This window comes from Silurus meridionalis, chromosome 4 (assembly GCF_014805685.1).
Source record: "Silurus meridionalis isolate SWU-2019-XX chromosome 4, ASM1480568v1, whole genome shotgun sequence".
Classification (NCBI taxonomy): domain Eukaryota; kingdom Metazoa; phylum Chordata; class Actinopteri; order Siluriformes; family Siluridae; genus Silurus; species Silurus meridionalis.
Genome location: NC_060887.1, coordinates 12630922 through 12644617, shown reverse-complemented (window position 1 = coordinate 12644617; position 13696 = coordinate 12630922). Strand labels below are relative to the sequence as shown.

The following is a 13696-nucleotide window of genomic DNA, read 5'->3' as shown; positions in this document are numbered from 1 at the left end:
TCATGGATCCAGAGCCAATCCCAAGAACACTGGGTTTGATGCAGGAGTACACCCCTGATGGGAGACTAATCCATTACAGAGTACCATTCATACCTCAGTTCATTCAATTTAACGGAGGCTTTAAGTCAGAGGGAACCAGACAACCTGGAGGTAACCCACACATGCGAATCACCACGTAGACAGTAGCCTGAGATCAGGATCAAACCCTACAGCTACACAGTGCATGTGATGATATCTGGAAATGAAATATGCTTCATCTGCAGCCTCATCTTCATCTTTTTGTAAGTATTAAGCAGCATTCTAAAACATACCATTGCGCTAGTCTAGATTGAGAGAATAAAAAAAACGAGCCATGTTATAATTTTACAACAAAGACTCTGATTCAGCCAATGTTAATAAAATAAAGTGAACCTATTGTGATTTGAATGTCAGGCCAAAAGAGGAAAATCTAACATTTACTAGGTTGTGCGAATACATCCAGGTTATCCACTTGGCTTAATGTGATTTCTTTGTTTCCATCCCAGAAAAAAATACACAAATGCTCTGAATAAACCCATGGGTTAGCCCAAGCACTCACTAGATGCTCAGAAATATACCTCATATACATACAACACTAGGTATACACTATATGGACAAAAGTAAAAGTAAAGAATAAGAGGCACACAATTGTATATTATGTCTTTGGATGTGGTAGCATCGTAGGTAGATAGATAGATATCTCCACAATACACACTCCAAAATCTAGTGAAACATCTTTCCAGAAGAGTGGAGGGTATTATAACAGCATGAAGTGTGCATTAGGATATTCAAAAAGCACATACCAATCTAACGGTAAGTTGTCCACAAACATTTGTCCATATAGTCTATCAAAGCATGTCTTTGTATTCTTTTCCAATTCAACACAATTTATTTACATGACAAATGATATGATCATCAATAACTTGAAATGAAATGAAATGTAGAATATTAGAAATATTTACATAAATGTCAGAATTCCTTCATATTTTGTATGTGCCCTTGTTGCGTCAAAGTTAATGAAAAAACTTGACGATCCATGTTAGATAAAATTCTCATCTGTCATTGTCATCTGAATATGTGCCTCAGTGGAAAGAATAAGACTTAAAAAAAAAAAAGTAGTGACTGAAAAATAGTACAGAAGATTAAATATATATATTTATAAATAGATATTGAACATAGCGTAACTCGTGTAACTGATCCAAAATTCTTTTTTTTTATATGAGCAACAAACAATCCCAGATTTTCAGTGTGAGCTCAGATGTTATTTAATACACTCCCTCATCATTCGATTATGAATAAAACTATAACTGGTTAGAGCCCCCCTTCAAAAGCATTACCTTGATTGCATGAAATACAAAAGATGTTTAAACATTTCTTTGAGTTTCAGGCCCATGTTGGCATGAAGAAATTCAGATACCGTGACTTGGAAGGCCACTGAAAAACACTGAACTCATTGTTCTGTTCATGAAACTAGTTTGATGAGATGACTTGGTGACATGCTGAAAGCAGACATTAGAAGATAGTAAACTGTGGTTATAAAGGGATGTACACGATCAGCAACAATGCTTAATTAATCTCTTCATTTAAGTGATGATTGATTGGCATGAATGGCCCAAAGTGTGCCAAGAAAACATTCCCCACACCATTACATCACCTCCACCAGACTGGACTGTGGACACAATGCAGATTTGCGTGCATTAATTCATGCTGCTGGTGCCAAATTCTGAACCTACCATCTGTATGCCTCAGCAGAAATCTAGCTTCAACAGTCCAGGCTATGTTTTTCCAGTCATCAACTAAACAGAGCTTGTGGGTTTGTGCTCAAGACTAACCAAGAACTTTCTGTACCACAGAGTAATTATCTGAGTTATAGTCACCTTTTGATCAGCTTAAATTAGCCTGCCCACTCCCCGTTGACCTTTCACATCAATACTGTGTTTCTGTCTGCAGTCCACAGACAGACCACTCATTGGAAGATCTTTCTTTATTTCACAATTCTAAGTCATTTCTAGAGCCTGTTGTGTATTACAATCCCACAATATAAGCGTTTATATAAGCTGCAGAAATACTCAAATCCAACATCTATTATCAATCACACCCACAGTCTCAATGAGTAAAATTACATTTTGATAGCTGATGTATACATTACCTAAATCAGCTGGTCAGTATCTCAATGAATTTATGGATTGCACTGCTGGCACACAATTGGCTAAGTAGATAATCAAATGAATGAATAGCCAATAAGGAACCCCCAAAAAATATTGCACCAAATTATTTTAGACAATTTATACAGTTATAGTATATTATTGCTATGTGCAATGTGTAAAAGTAAGAAATAGCAATGGTTGCATGTTGCCTGAATTCACTTGGAATAGGTCATCCATGAACTTTTCTATGTACAGTTCTTACTGTAGCTCTCTGTACTCAAGAACTTTTAATTATGTTGCATTTATCACTGAGCGTCTCTCACTAATTTTCAAATGGTACAAATTTTATACTATATCTTTACCATTGATTCAAAAACAATTAGAATTCCACCCATTCAGGAAACACTGTAAACTAGTTAAGCCAATCGGGTGAGTAGAATGATATAAAACAAGAAAAAGAAATGCGAACACTGACAGGGTAAAAAAAAACAAAGCTGTCGTGGGTGTGAACTTGCCTGAGGTGTGGAAATGAGCAGTTGTGTGTGGGGGGAGGGTGCCATGGGGGGCTTGGGGGTAACTGGAACAGTAATCGAGGAGACAAAAAGTATATCTATAAACAGCACTTAGGTAACCGACATGTTTCCGAGTACGCTCGGAGCAATGTGAGTATGACTGGTGCACTGTGGGGTGCGTACATGGGAGGCTGCAGCTGTTTGTTCACTGCACCTTCTATTACTCCTCTCTCTATTCTTCTCTCTCGCTGCCTCTCTCTGATCTCATTTGCCCAGACCTTTTCTCTCCGCCTTATTAAAATAGCTTCAACAGACCACTGTACACTTTGGAAATGCCACTGTTTCAGCAAAGCAGCATTGCAAAAGTTCGATATTAGCTAGATTTTTGTTTCTGTTTTTGTTTTTGGGGTTTTTTTCTATTTTTTTGAAGGTGGTAATCTATCCATTAGCACGACAGCACTTGGAATAAAAACACACACCCACGCACAAACATAATTGCGCACGTTACTGGGGGTCCTAACACTACAAAATCAAGCAGTTACTTTGTAGTAAAGCTGTGTTTTTAATGAAGTAAGATGGCATCAACTAAACTTCCTGCGTTCCCTGGTGCTGTAATTTCAGCTAAACGGAATAAAAGTCGAATCAACATTTGCAGTCACAGCCAAAAGTGTAGGTGCCTTAATTATAAAAGCATCATGCTGGTTTATTTTGACTGCTGCTATTTAAATCAAGGAAAAAACTGAAATGTGCTATATTTAACTTAATATTCATTTGTTCAGGTCAAGGATCCTGTCAGGTCTTTTTTTTCTGAGATTTTGACTAAACATTCAGTTTTACTATTTAAAAAAAAGCCAAAGAATAGGATACTTTGTGTCGTTATTTAAAAAAGTTCTAATTTTATTAAAATATCAAAGCCCACATAGGAAAATAGCCTAGTGAGTTTAAATTTCACCTCTGAGGAGTCCAAACTGTATAGATGAAGTACTGAGGAGATGTGGAAGAGTCATTTTCCTGATAAACATGGCTCATTCGAGAAGAGCTTGGCAACACTGTTGCCGTTTATTCATCGGCAAAACCAAGATGCCGGTCATTTCACCTAATTGCTTGTTCATTTTCTGTACCCCGTGATTCACAATTTTGCACCCTGCTTCTGATTAATACCCTTGGGGAAGGTGAAAACAATATTTGTGAATAGAAGCTGGTTCTGATAATTGCTCTGTGTACACAGGAGCCAATCAGCCGACTTTTGTTCTGATTATTGGACTAATTTATTCAATTAATGAACAAATGGCAGCTTTTTCGAAAATGAGTTGACATTTCCTGCATTCAATGGAGATCCTCTGATTTTCAATGTAATGGCTAAATAGTATTTAACCTTTTTTTTTTTTTAAGTCAGAACATCATAAATACAACAATCTAGACATAATTTACTTTTATTTGTATCCACTTTTACAATAATAACAATATTATTTTTTTATGTGTTTCTTGGTCCTCTCTCAATGTCCCTACAATTTATACAATTTGAAAAAAAAAAATGCAAATATGTACATACATAATAGTGTTGAATATACTGTAATCTATTGAGAGTTTTGCCATTAATGTGATATAGGTAACCGAAATAAAAACAATGTTGAAGGCATATCAAATCTTATGCAGGATATAAAAAAGCGTCAGACCTCAATGGGTTAACGGAACCTTTCAAGTTTTCTGTATAATCCTTCAACCCATCAGGTTTCCTCTTGTGTGGGAATGCTTAACGATTGAAAATCCTTAAAGGTAGCCTTTGTTCTAGGAGTACACTTATGAAATCATGTCTGAGTCAGGCTTTTGTGGTCATATTTGTGAGTCAGAAGAGTGTATTTCAATTTATTAGACTTTGTATGGGTGGTACACAGGGGGGTACGTGTATACGTGTTCTGCCAAGAGAACCAGATTTGGCAAAAAAATCAACAAATCAAAGGTAGGAGTGCCGAATTTAAGTTGCTGTAGTTTAAATAAATCTGCTTCCTACTTGGGTGCTTTTTTTCTAACAAATTCAATATTAAATGGCATCCACATTTATTAACCGTGATCTTTCTGAACAGCATTTTTAGCACACCTGAGAGCTTAATTAGTATAGCGGGATTAAGATAAAAGCACAGTCCAATTTTGCCTGAAAGGTGTGTGTGTGTGTGTGTGTGTGTGTGTGTGTGTGTGTGTGTGTGTGTGTGTGAGTGTGAGTGTGTGAGAGAGAGAGAGAGAGAGAGAGAGAGAGACTCAATCATGATCAGCAAGTCAGTGTTTGACTAATGCAAATGTTCCTATTCTCCTATTCAAAATGTAGTAAGACATGCACAGTTTGGTTTAATGTGGCTTTGAGATGTGGCTCAATGTGGCTCAGAAAATTAAAAAGCATGCGCAAAATTTAGCTATTTATTCATGCTCAATTTGCCAGCTCCAGCTCACTACTGAATATATTTCTGCTTATGTTTTGGTTTATTTCTTTTGCAATTTTCTTTTCATCTCAAAAACAACAACAACTATGACTATGTGTAGGTATGGTTCATTCCTCTCTTTTAATAGAGCCATAATAAAACAATATAATATGTGCAACAATCCTACATTTATTCCGTGGATGGCAGGGACTATATATCTTACATATCCGTGCTAAAAATAAACCTGTATACATACTCAAGATATGAGACTAAGTCCATCCAGGCTGTACGCATCCAGGCTTAAAAATGCTTTAGAGAACACAAATTTCATTTGAGAACTCTCAACAGCAGAAAATACTCATGTATATGTATACATATACATACACATACATTATATAGCCAAATGTATTAAAGAAAGCTGGAGGCACATAAATGTATGTAATATCTGAATGTCGTAACATTAGATTTTCCTTTCACTTGAACTAGGAGACCAGAAATATGTTCTAGCATGAAAATTTGCAGGGTTTGGAGTAAAAGATTGCCTGCTATAGAGCACTTACCTCAACTATATTGAACACCATTGGGATGATTTAGAACACTGACTGCACCCCAGGCCTCCTCACCTCACCTACATCCAGTTTACAGATTATTGTCTGCCAACAACAGCCTTGAGTCCAGGATCATGTCGAACTGACAAAAAAATGTCTAATCCATGTAGGAAGAATGGACTTCATTGCTGGAGTATTAATCCAGTGATAACCAACAAACACAACTTTTTTCAAATATAAATGCCATGAGGTTCAGATTTTATCAAAAGCTTTTATCTAAAAACCAAACAAAGTAAAAAAAAAAAAAAAAGAACAGCATAGGCCTTAAACAGCTTTTAAAATGATAGACAGATAAGACAGAGGCCTGTCACACAAAGCAGGTTTAACACAGTGTGCTTTCTCTCTTTAGAAAAACAAATTCAACCCCAGGTGATTTTCTTCATGGTACTCGTTAACATCTTTCTCTGTCAAGCCGTATTTCACACAACAATGTTATGATGAATCGTATTTGTGACATTTCTGCTGCAGAATAAGAACTCCTGTGACATGTGAAGGACATACCATCAAGCAACGATTCCATAGAAAAAGCAACTGAATGCATATGCTGTGTGTGTGTGTGTGTGTGTGTGTGTGTGTGTGTGTGTGTGTGTGTGTGTTCATTATTCATCTTCAGTAATTGTTTTTGTTGGATTGAGAACTGATGCCAGAAAATCACCATGAATGGCATGCCAGTGCACTGTGTGTGTTCAGTGTCCTTTCATACCTTTGGACAATTAACAAAACATTAAAAATGGTCTAAGCATGAAATGGCAGAAAATGAAGTTTTAATGACCTTAACAACAAATTCTTGATTGAAAAATGAACAAATCCTGTATATCTCTCCCTGCGCTATCAATCCTCTTTCCATTTATGAACTTGTTATCAGGCATTTAAAGAGTGTGGCACAACCAAAAAAGAATATCTCTAATGACTAATCATCCCCAAAGATACACTATTTAAACTAAAGATTGTAGACACCTTACATAAGATTGGTACAGGTTTTTCAAACATCCCATTACAAATTTACTCCCCATTTTTTGTTATAATACCCGCCACTCTTCTGGGAACATGTGTTAAACCCAAAAATGTGTTTGTTAATTTTTAAACATTTGAATCATTATTATGATTTTTACCTTTGTGTACAAGAAATTAGAATAAATACGTTTTCACAATTATATTTTTTTCCTAAACAGATCCAAGCAGCAAAAGTAAACATCAAATGGTGTCACATGAGAGTCTCAGGAGTGCACATGTTTCATTCTGATTTGTTGTTAAGGCGAATAAAAGCTTTATCTTTTCCCTTTTTGGGCTCAGCATATTTTACAGCATGTTACTGCAATGCTTGAGGAACCTGAAGAACCCTGAGGAACAATTGGGGAAATGGGGAGAGCATGGCACCCAGGATGATCAGGGCACTTTGGAGTTAATGGATGGCAATGACACACATACACACACTGCACTGCTGTGATGCAACATGCATTCAATGGCTCAACTAATAGTTCATGCAGGCAAAACAATTTATCTTTATATATGTCCTTAGGCTGCAACAATAGCAGTAGAAATATGATTTGGCTGCTAAGCATTTGCTGTTCTGTTTTTTTTCCCATTAGTAGGTCTGTTTTTTATGTGTAATTACAAAAAAAATACAAATAAAATACAGCAACATTTACCAAAAACAGCCTGGTGTGAGGCTAATAGTGAGTGGATTGTCCATCATTGTGGAGTTTTAGCTCAACTGCAGGTCATGCAGGATAAATGTGCCTGCCAAATAAGTAAATGTCAATGTAAATGTTTTCCTGTGGTGGTGAAAGTACATGGGGTGGCATTTTAGAGAAAATAATTCTCTGATCTTGTTGAAACAAGCACACAAGGAGAGAGGGTAAGAGAAAGAATAAGGAGGAACTATCCAAAACATGCAAGAAAGTGGACAAGAAACTGAATCATTGCATGGAGATGCCTGTTTTATAAAGCGGTAAATAATATGTTTGCTTTACTTGCTCTTTTTTCGCAAATAAATACTTCACACCTTTATGATTTGTGAAAAAAAATAAAAACAGAAGAGAAGGTATTTAAAAATAAATTGATGAAGAAGGCCCAGTTTCTGCAATGTGGGTGTAGCCTTTAGAATCAACCACTTGTGAGAATCTTGCAAACCTTTTTGATAAGCAAATCGTGGTTGATAATTACTCTATAAATGTATCTTAGAATACACGCTGTACACACCAGATTTGGTAAATGGGGAAACGACCACCTTGTAATGAGCTTAGTGAACTAATCAGGATTAAAACAACAGGAAAAGACAATGGAGGGAGTGTAAAGTGCTCAAAGATGGGAGGTGTGTGTTTCTTCTTCTTTTGATAACCCTTGCATTGGAACAAGTTCACCCTGGTACACACACATTCTGGTATCTGCTATACGCCTTGTGTGTGGACATTCACACTCAAAATAAACAACAAAACACACACAAAACTAAGTGACTAAGAAACAATAACCACGGAACACGGAGAGACAAATGTGAGTCCGATTTTGGTGCAAAGTGAGATTCAAATATATGTCAACTTAAATACAGACAAGGAACAGGTGTGTGATCTGACTGTCACATGACCTGGTCATTTGACATGTAGTTGTCAATGAGACATAGTCTTATGGCTAATATAATCACACTCTTGATATCACCCAAATGAGAATGGGTTTTGAGGATTTCGAGTCCGGTTCCTCTCAAGGTTTCTTCCTCATAACATCTAAGGGAGTTTTTCCTTGCCACAGTCGCCATAGCTGCTCACCAGGGATAAATACACATTGCTCACCTTCACCCTTAAATTCTGTAAAGCAGCTTTGAGACAATGTCTGTTGTGAAAAGTGCTATAGAAATAAACTTGACTTGACTATGGCTCTAAGGATAATGCTGTTGCACTTACACTTTAGTCATGAAAAGATCGGATCCTTCTAGTGACTGACTTTGAATCTTGTTCATCCAAACAAACATCTTTTTTGAGTTGTTTAGTTCATTTTGTTCCTTTGATCAGAAATAAAATATAATGTTGCATTTTCAGTAAACAGGATCTTTTATTTTATTTTCAACACGTCTACATACATAAACTTTGAATACAGTTCCAATCATTTATATGCTGGATGTTTATATAACTGCATAGTGTCTTTAGGAGTCACGTGATAAAAGAAAGAACAACTTGGACAAGAAGAGTCTCAATTTTGTTTTCTGTACATGACCTATGAAGAGTTTGCAATGCTTTGCTCATGCGCGTCCAGTAAAAAAAATGAACGATTCACTCTCTGAGAAAACTCATTCTTCTAAGTCACTTTAAAGACCATTCGTTCTAGAGGAAGGAATGGTTCATGAACGACCCATCACTATTACACTTTCCTCTTCTTTGTAAAAACTAGTTATAATTGACTTCAGTTCATTTCAGTATTTTGCCAAGTTTGCCATCTAGCACACGTATTCCAAAAATAGCCCATTTTGGTGTATAAACTCTTGACGCCTTGCCTGGGGATTTTGCATCGGATTCGCTTTAGTCTTGTGAATGAATAGCATGTAACCTGTGAACTAGCTGAGATGCTGGAGTTTGTATCAAAAGCAGATTTAAATGTGATGCCAAAATATCTCACCCATGTGTGCCTGAACGCTACAAATAAACCTACATTTTTTCACCAGGCTTTGTTATGTTGGAATGTTGGAGGAACTATTTACTGTGGGGAGAAGTTCATTCCACAACCTCTCCTCTTGCAAAGCCCTCGTACAGTAGCAGCACTTCAGCTCTCGAAATTCTGAAGCACTTTATTTATTACATAAATGTTTCATTTAAAAAACACACACATACACACATCTGACTTCCTGTCAGCGGAGTATGGGGGAATATTTGAGAAAATGGGGTCGTGTTCTTAGATTTATGATTAAATGAGGCAAAACAGATGTGTTTAGGTAGCTGGGGACATGTGTGCATGTGTGTGTGTGTGTGTGTGTGTGTGTGTGTGTGTGTGTGTGTGTGTTCATGTAATACATGTTTGAGACAAATGTGTTCAAAATCTCATAGGAAAATTTGTCAAATTGGTTCAAAGGGGTTCCGGTGATTGAGCATGTGCAATATTTTGGTGTGTGTGTGTGTGTGTGTGTGTGTGTGTGTGTGTGTGTGTGTGTGTGTGTGTGTAGGACCCAGTATAGTCTGTAGTACGTCTGTTTTGAGCCACTGTTAATTATCCTGCAAACCTAAATATTTAATCACTATCAGTCTTTAATTAGCAGCTACAGCACGTGCACTCAGCACAAAATAATAATGACTGAGATCCTGTCTGACAGCCACTTCACAACGTGACCTCACACTCCTATTACCACCGGTAACAACCGCCCATAACCACGGCAACTCATCACTGCTGCAGCACAGACAAAAAAGAGGCGATGCGAGACAGAGAGGGACAAAGGCAGCGGCGAATTCGTTTAATAGAGAAAGGAAAGATCAGTCACAGTTTGAGCGATGGAGGAAAGAGATTTTAGATGAGTGATTTCAGACGGTACTCTCTGCAGGCACTTGGAACTTTAATCATGTTTTTTTTCACCTCTTCTCTTTATTAAAGAATGTAAATTCCCGTGTCACTAGAGCTCCAGGGGGTTCAATGCGGCTCACCATTAGAGAAGAAGAGAATGAACTTAGCACACACATACACACTCTCTCTCTCTCCCTCTGAAAGGTAGATGGGAGTTAGAGAAAAACAAAAGGACAAAAAGACCACTACAACATTAAAGCTAATTTAGTCATGCACATGTGTGTCCACATGCACACACACACACACATACTCTCTCTCTCACTCTCTCTCTCTCTCTTTTTCTCTCTCCTGGTCCTTTTCTTCATCCATTTTTCTCAGCCTCCCAGCCCCCCCACAGTCAGCAGCACACCATTAGCCAATGGCTCTCCACAATCCACCTCTCCCACTCTTTCATCCATTTTTTTCTGTAGCCCTCGCTTCTCTCCAGAGCCTATTCACTTCATCACACCACCTCTCTAGCTCGACAGGAACGAAGGACGGACACATCATATGAGCAAGACAGCCAGATGGAGTGAGTGTCCGTGCTCTCTCAGCTCCATCTACTGACTCCTCATTCTCTGTCTTGCTATCTTTCTACAGTTTCGAACTGTGCAGCACACAGTCCATTCCGGCAGGGAGATTAATTCACAAGACAAAGGATGAGAAATATGTCTGGAGGTGTCAGGGCGGGGGGGTGCAAAACAAAGGGTACAGGTGGAGCAGAAGGAAGGGCAGAAAAAAAAAAACAAGGCAAGAAATCATCCATAATCTCCTGTGTTTTTTTTTTTTTCTTTACTCGTGCATTCGCTGAGGGCTGTGGCGATTTAGAGGTCAATATAGAGCTCCTCATAAGAACCTCATAGAAAGCAGAAGAGAAAAAAAAAAACAGGGACATAGGCAATCTAGAGAAGGAAGACGAATAAATGCATGGAAATAAAGTTGAATATGCAATTAGTGCCTTGATTTGTGATTAGCATATACCTTCAGAAGAGACGAAAGCAGAGCAGAGCTGCATGAATGAATGTGGTTGCGTTTTGCAAACAAGGTGAAAAGGAGAAAGAAATGGAGATCTAAACAGCAGCTGCGGTGTGTGATGATGGCAGATAGTAGAGAGAGAGAGAGAGAGAGAGAGAGAGAGAATGAGAGAGAATGAGAGAGAATGAGAGAGAGAAGATAGATTACTTGAAGAGGGAGAGAAGCAAGAAATCTCAGATGTAAATAGGAACAAGAGGAAAGAGGGCCGTTTGTCATCCGGATTTAAATGAGAGATATATATGGTGTGATAGATGAACAAAATAAACAGCTTGATTTCAATCCTACGCTGAGTGACACTATTTTGAAAGTGATAAAACAGCACTCCAGGACGCATGACGAATTTCAACAGGGCGAAGGTGCTCGCTCATCGTAGCAGGCTTCTTTATACAGCTATGTTTGTGGTGATAGTGCTTGGTCAGACTGTAAGGTTACATACATTTGTGGAAAAACTAATTCTAGAGAGAAAAAAGATATTCAATGTGGTCTTGTCCTCAAGTGCCTCTGAATTGGTAAACTCTAAGCTACGAACTAAACCGCCTTTAATGAGTTGAAAATGACACGTTCAAGCAGGGAAAACAGTAATTGTGGACAACTCCAGGACCATCACAACTCACTTATCTTGCTTGGACATTAAGAGTGTCATGATCAAACTGGGCCACTTCTCCCTCTTCATCAATGCATTCGTTGACACAGTCATGGGAGACTTGATCGATTGTTAGCAATTGGCCCCAGCAATTAAGTCCAGTCCCAGCTGTGTTGGTGAGTGATCTAAGACCAAAGACAGAAGTGGAAATTGACATCTGGAAATAGACGATTTAGGAAAGGAATAAATTGTTGTATTGAACAATTACTATAGTCCATGTGTGAAAGCTAAACTGTGCAGGAGTTCATAGTTTATAGAGCATGCATGACCAAGATCAGACATGGTTTCAAACTAATATCTCATGTTTGAGGAAAGTTGTCATGAGTCTCTAGACCCTCGTGTTTACAAGGGTTTTGACTGGGCACACTTGTTTCCCCTCTGACTCCCAAAAACATGTTGGTAGTCAGATTGGATGGGATAAATTGCCTCTAGATATGAAGTCCATTCAAGGGGCCTTGAATCCTTTGTTAGGCTCCAGATCCACCACAATCCTTACTAAAATAGAGAGTTTACTAAAGCTAAATGAATGAATGAATGAATGAATGAATGAATGAATGAATGAATGAACGAACTGTAATACACCTGACCAGAATCCTGCACAAAATCATAGCATCAGTCTTTTAACAGTGCAAAAAAAAACACAAACACTTGACAATATATGTCTATTTCCCCAGGCTGTTATTTTTAACATAAACTGGTTTATTGAATACTGACAATCATTGAGCAATAATTTTTTTTGCTTTCAATTCCTTTGTGTTTAGCCATTATTCTTTTTGTTATGTAACTGTCTCAAACCAAGTACATTTAAAATTGGTTCACCTTAAATATTTCAGCTCCGACTTGAAGTTATGCAGCCACCCAAGCCAACCAATTTTGAGTGAACTGCCTGATGGAATATTGACCGTTTCAAGGTGGCTGGAAAATGTCAAGTGTCAAATCTGCTCAGCCCTAGGTTTTTTTCTTTTCCTCCTCAACGAAGGTGTATGCAGTGCACGTTCATTTGTCTTGGCAGTGATTTCCAAGAATTAACCCATGCCGAGCCTAGAATCATTCCAAACACGAGCACGTAAAATCCAGAGAAATCAAAAGAACAAAGAATGAACTAAAAAATAAAAGAAAGCTGCTCCCACCAACCTTAATATAATGAGTCACAGACCCGAGCGCTTAATGCTACAGAGGTATTTGTCATCAGTTTCTGACAAGCAAGGATAAAAAGAGGAGGAGTTGTGTGGGGTTGAAAGAGGGTTTGAAGAAAAGCCGTGCTTAGGGCTAGAAAAGTAACGCCAGGGCCTCGTGCTTCTGCTGCCTTCTCCGAGTGGGTAAGATGCAGCCGCGCTGCTTGTTAATGCCTCGAATAGATAAATAATTCAGCGCAGGAAAGCGCTGACGGGAAGCACTAATTAAAGAGCAGACTCGTGAGGTGAGACACTACCACCTCGAACATTTGCCAACAATTAACTGTGCGCAGCAAACTCTGTGGCCACGCCATTAACGTGGCATGCTAGCTGTCTCAGCTGAGCATGATGGGAAATGTCAATCGGTGACTAATGACCTGACGCCACCACAACACACGAAGCAATCACACTCCAGCATGGCAGTGTATGGCAGCACACACTCGTTAACCTGAGGGGAGAGTTGTCAAGGCCTGACATTAAGAAGGACCTGAGTGCTTCTGACAGAAGCCGAGGCCGTTTAACTGCCCAGGCGTCTAAAGGACATGGCGCTCACAAAATGTTTACAAACATAACCAAATACGCCACGAAGCTCAAGTTTATGTGGACGATTGATACAATTTCAGTTT

The 13696-nt window shown here is 38.3% G+C and overlaps 1 protein-coding gene across 2 annotated transcripts in view; it reads right to left on the bottom strand.

The window, feature by feature from the left end:
* Positions 1-13696, bottom strand: part of grik5 (glutamate receptor, ionotropic, kainate 5) — an 81842-nt gene that overhangs the window by 52409 nt on the left and 15737 nt on the right. Inside the window, exon 3 of one of the 2 annotated variants that reach the window (XM_046847417.1) lies at positions 11867-12020. The exons of the other annotated variant lie outside the window; for it this stretch is intronic. The gene's annotated coding sequence lies outside the window, so the exon portion shown is untranslated. The remainder of the gene's footprint in view (positions 1-11866; positions 12021-13696) is intronic. 2 annotated transcript variants of the gene reach the window in all.